This window comes from Pipistrellus kuhlii, unplaced genomic scaffold (genome assembly GCF_014108245.1).
Source record: "Pipistrellus kuhlii isolate mPipKuh1 unplaced genomic scaffold, mPipKuh1.p scaffold_m20_p_2, whole genome shotgun sequence".
In the NCBI taxonomy this organism is placed as follows: Eukaryota; Metazoa; Chordata; class Mammalia; order Chiroptera; family Vespertilionidae; genus Pipistrellus; species Pipistrellus kuhlii.
In genome coordinates, this window is record NW_023425515.1 from 168,422,367 (window position 1) to 168,427,832 (window position 5,466).

General features: G+C 43.8%; 1 pseudogene; it reads left to right on the top strand.

Moving 5' to 3' along the window:
• The first annotated feature begins 4,181 nt into the window (after positions 1–4,181).
• On the top strand, positions 4,182–4,713 carry LOC118723121 (annotated as a pseudogene).
• The last annotated feature ends 753 nt before the right edge of the window (positions 4,714–5,466 follow it).

Consider the following 5,466-nt stretch of genomic DNA (forward strand, 5'->3'; position numbering starts at 1 on the left):
AGGTTTGATTCCGGTCAAGGGCATGTACCTTGGTTGCAGGCACAACCCCAGTAGGGGGTGTGCAAGAGGCAGCTGATTGATGATTCTCTCTCATCAATGTTTCTAATTCTGTATTCCTCTCTCTTCCTCTCTGTAAAAAATCAATTAAAAAAAAAAAAAAAATATATATATATATATATATATATATATATATATATATATATGTAAAAGAAAATACAGCCACATGAAGTGGCAGCAATTTAAAAAATAAATAAAAATCAAAAATCAATTGACCATACGTGTAAGGGTTTACTTCTGGACTCTGAGTTCTGTTCCATTGATCTGTATGTCTATGCTATGCCACTATCACACTGTCTTTATTACTGTCCTTGTTTTTTTAATTAATTAATTTATTTTATTGATTATGGTCCCACATAATTGTCCTTATCCTCCCTACTGTCCTTATTTTTGCTTTTCTTTTCTTTTCTTTTTTTTTCAGTTTCTTCATTTACTTACCTTTATGTTTATTTAACTGGAGAATAGGTCATCTCTCTTCTCTCTCCCCATTGATATTAGCTCTTGGCAAGAATGTAATGGAGGCTTCCTAAAATCAAGTCATCAGCGCCTCTCCTGTGAGAATCGGGAAGTCATTAAAGGGACTACGACCATATTCTTACTCAAACACATCCCAAAGGGGATCAAGAAAGGAGTAGGCATTCTATCCTTGCCACCATAATCGGATTTACTAATTCCCAGGGAAAATGAAATAATTACTGCTAATTATGAGGCAGTTAAGAAATTATTTCCTTTCTCAGTATGGCTTCAGAATGTACTAGACCTGAGCAGCGATGTCTGTCTTTGAGCTATGGGTATGGGTGTATTTGTTTAGCAGGCTCAATATTTAAAGACATCAGTGTGGATATTGAATATGAAAAAGAAAGCTCCTGAAAAAAAGAAGTCCACCTTGAAAGAGGGGATGCAGAATGCCAACGCTCTCCCTCACCAGAATGACCTCTGGGAGGAAGTGCCAATTCAAACATTACTGATCAACTTGATGAGCCCTGCAGACATGACTCATGAGTTTTCTTGACTTGGGAACTGAAGGGAGGGAGGGAAAGGATCCTGAGAGATACACCCCTTCCCGGAGGGGAAAGAAGGGATTTTCTGAAAGTGGATTGCCGGGGGCTGTTGCTGAAGGATGCAGCCCAGAGACAAGCTGTATAAGGGAGGACAGCACAGTGAATTTAGCATTTAACTCTTGAGATACTTTTCTCCCTGGTTCCTGGGAAAATCCTAGTTATTTCCCAGCAGTAATTTTCTCTCTGTGTCCTGTAATTCCCTTTTAAGCTGCCCTACTCTTCATTAAAGCAAGTCACACACGGCAGCCCAGCCTCATAAGATAGTCTTGGGAGAATAAAAAGCTGCCGTAGTGAAGGGTGGATGGTGTGCTCTCTCCCCTACCTCTTTCCTGGGGCCCATGGGGAGAAAACAAAGTTTTCTTGAGGTGCTACACCCCAAACTCCGGGTGGTGGCCAGCATTATGAAATGAGATTCCCTGCAGATTTAGAACATTTAAAATAGTGAACTGGCAGAAACCGGTTTGGCTCAGTGGATAGAGCATCGGCCTGCGGACTAAAAGGTCCTGGGTTTGATTTCGGTCAAGGGCATGTACCTTAGTTGCGGGCACATCCCCAGTAGGGGGTGTGCAAGAGGCAGCTGATGGATGATTCTCTCTCATTGATGTTTCTAACTCTCTATCCCTCTCTCGTACTCTCTGTTAAAAAAATCAATGGAATATATTTTTAAAATAATAATAATAAAATAAGAGGAGGTAAGATGGCGGAAGAATAGATGGGCGGATTCTGAGCCCTCTCCCGAAGTAGAAAGAGAGAGCAACTGAGGGTCTTGTGCTGTGAGTGTTTATTAGCAAGCTGGCAGACAGCGAACACCAGAAGAAACTGCTGAGGGGCCGCTGACAGAGGTACCCCTCACAGGGAAGCACCCACGCGGGCTAGGTCCCTGCCCGGAGCTAAAATAAAATGGTGAACCGGCTCCCAATTGAACAACTCAGAACTCAGGGGGTGCCCAAGACTGAACCTCCTACTTCTCTGTTCATGTTTCACACGACCTAACTCTGAAGGGGGAGTTGGGGAGAGGTGAACAACTCTGTAATCTTTTAAATGTATTCATTTATTAAAAAAGACAGAGTCCTACTATGTACCAAGCGTCTTGTATCGCATGTGGGTTTTTTTTACGTCGCCTAAATCCTTTCTGAAAGAAAGTAACATGAAGAAAGAGAGGGCAAAGCACTTAATAAATCTTGATTGAATGAATGAATTGCAAGAGCCAGATGGCATGAGCCTTAAATGAGCAGGAATTTTTCCATGAGGCTGAAGGAATAATGATCTGGGAGTGGCTGTTGAGAGCACAGAAGGCTCTGCCCCTCCTCCTGACTCTGTGGTGGGGAGGATGGCAGCTTCCCTGGAAACAGTTGCTGGGTCCCCAGTTGGGCAGGAATTGGAAAGGGGGCCTCTTACAGGGCCGAGGTTTCGGGGGGCAACAGGGAAGACTGCGGAGGGAGCAGTGGGAAGCTGGATCAGGGGAGAGGAAGTAGAGAAGGTTGATAGATGATGAACCAGACTCTCATTTAGACACTAGCTGAGGATTACCAGGATATCGGGCCCAGTGGGATTAGCTTTTAAATGGTCCTCCAAGCCTGCACTATTAGAGGCTTAATTATGCTAATTCTAATAATCATCAAATAGCTTCCATTTTCAAGAACCTGTGATGTGAAGCTCTGTAAAAGCTCTGGTAAAGCTCTTCTTTTAAAAAAAAATATATATATATATTTTTTTTTTTATTGATTTTTTGCAGAGAGAAAAGGAGAGGGATAGAGAGCTAGAAACATTGATGAGAGAGAAACATCGACCAGCTGCCTCCTGCTCACCCCCTACTGGGGATGTGCCTGCAACAAAGGTACATGCCCTTAACTGGAATCAAACCTGGGACCCTTCAGTCCTCAGACTGACTGAGCCAAACTGGTTTCAGCGGTAAAGTTCTTTATGAACACAGTTTTCTATCATTCTTATAATACTGCCGTAAATAATATTCCCCTTTTATAGAAGAGGAAGCTGAGGCTTAGAGAGAGAAGTAATTTGCCCAAAACCAAACAGCTAATAAGTGCCCTGGGTATCCTACAGACAAGGTTTGTATGTCTCCAAATGCCAGGCTGCCCCAGCAGCTGATCTGTGCTGACTGGGCCATCAGCTGGTCTGTCCTCGCTGTGGCCTTGGTGGCATTGGCAGCACAAGGAGAGTCCTTGGAAACCTAGAGGTGTCCATGACACATAACTATGCAACTCCGAGCCTCTGGCCAGAGCCCCCACCGCACTCCTGACTCACATTGCCCCCATTGCCTGGAACCCGCATGGACTCCACTCACCTTCCACAGGGCTGGGGGCCAGAGAACTATGTGAGCATGATCATGTGTGGGAGAAACAGAGCTCTGTGAAAATGTCTACCAAACAACCCGGATCTACACCACGGGCCAGGGCCAGCTGCCCAAAGAAATAGTGCTGGAGCCAAAAGTGAAGAATGCGCTAAAAACTGAAGTTGGCCGGGTGGGAAAGTCCTCTAAAAAGAATGGTGTAGCCAAAACTGGTTCGGCTCAGTGGATAGAGCGTTGGCCTACAGACTGAAAGGTCCCAGGTTTGATTCCGGTCAAGGGCATGTACCTTGGTTGCAGGCACATCCCCAGTAGGGAGTGTGCAAGAGGCAGCTGATCAATGATTCTCTCTCATCAATGTTTCTAACTCTCTATCCCTCTCTCTTCCTCTCTGTAAAAAAAAATAATAATAAAATAAATAAATAAAAAATTTAAATTAATAAAATGTATTAAAAAAAAAATGGTTCAAAGGCTGGGTGGTTGGGGTGGCGGTGGGAGCACATGTGCACTTGAGGAACTGAAGGAAAGCCGGAGGGAACTCGGGAGAAGGGAGTGTGATGCTAAATGACGATGGAAGGCAGATAAGGGGAGGGCATTTAAGGAGGGAAGGAGATGGCTCTTTATCCCAGGAGCAACGGGAAGTCGGTAAATGGGAGTGACGTGATCAGACTGGAGACGGGCGGGCGGGGCTATGCAGTAAGGTCAGTTAGGAGTTCCTGCTGGAGTCCAGGAAAGAGGTAATAATAGGGGTTTGAAACATGGTGGACAATGATGTGGGCCAGCAACCAACTACCAACCAATGAAGAGTCCCTGAACCTCATAGGACTCAGCTTGGAGGAGTGGACTTATGTGAAAATGAGAAATGACAGAGAGCTGTGAGGTAGATCACCTGCTTATGATCAACATTTAAATATGATATTAGAAGATATGGAAGAAACTATGAGCACTATGGAAACTGATGAAGAGACATATGAAGAGATATAAAAATCAACAAAATGGCATGTTCCAATCTCTTTGTGGGGGATAGTGTTGTACTGGTTGCCCCTCCACTGAGAGTTGGCTGAAACAAGTAATGTATCTTGCATGGAAATTAGGAGACTTTGTATGAGTGTTTCTTTAAATGTAGAAGATATTTAAAAGAGAAACCTGCGTAAATTTTGATATTAAGAAATGAGTAAGGAATCTTCCACTCCTGAAATTAGTTGATTTGCAGATAACTCACAAATTCTTAAGTTAAATGGCACTTTCGTTTTTCTCCGATCCTTCCTATAAATGTGATCACCAAGATGCAGCCCTCTTTTTAAAAAAATATATATATTTTTTTACAGAGAGGAAAGGAGAGGGATAGAGAGCTAGAAACATCGATGAGTGAGAAACACAGATCAGCTGCCTCCTGCACACCCCGCACTGGGGACATGGCCGCAACCAAGGTGCATGCCCTTGACCAGAATGGAACCTGAGACCCTTCAGTCCGCAGACCGATGCTCTATCCACTGAGCCAAACCGGTTTCAACTGCAGCCTTCTTTTTTTTTTTTTTTTTTTTTTTTTTACAGAGAGGAAGAGAGAGGGATAGAGAGTCAGAAACATTGATGAGAGAGAATCATCGATCAGCTGCCTCTTGCACACCCCCTTCTGGGGATGTGCCCAAAACCAAGGTACATGCCCTTGACTGAAATCGAACCCAGGACCCCTCAGTCCGCAGGCTGATGGTCTATCCGCTGAGCCAAACCGGTTTCGGCTGCAGCCTTCTTTTTTAGGAGTTTATTTGCTCTACTACTTTTTCCCCCCAGACTATTTCTGAATATTTAAATTAAATGTCTCCTTTTTAGATTTTTTTAAATGAAAAAAAAAGGGGGGGGGGGGTAATAATAGCTTGGACCAGCAAGGCATCAGTAGAGGTGAAGAGAAGGGGGTAGATAAAAGAGATGCTTTGGAGGTAAAATTCACAGGATTTAGTGATGGTTCCTGTTAGGTGGCAAATTCACTGAGACAGAGAACACTGGAAAGGCTCACAGAGTGTGATCATGAGTTAGGTCTTGGGC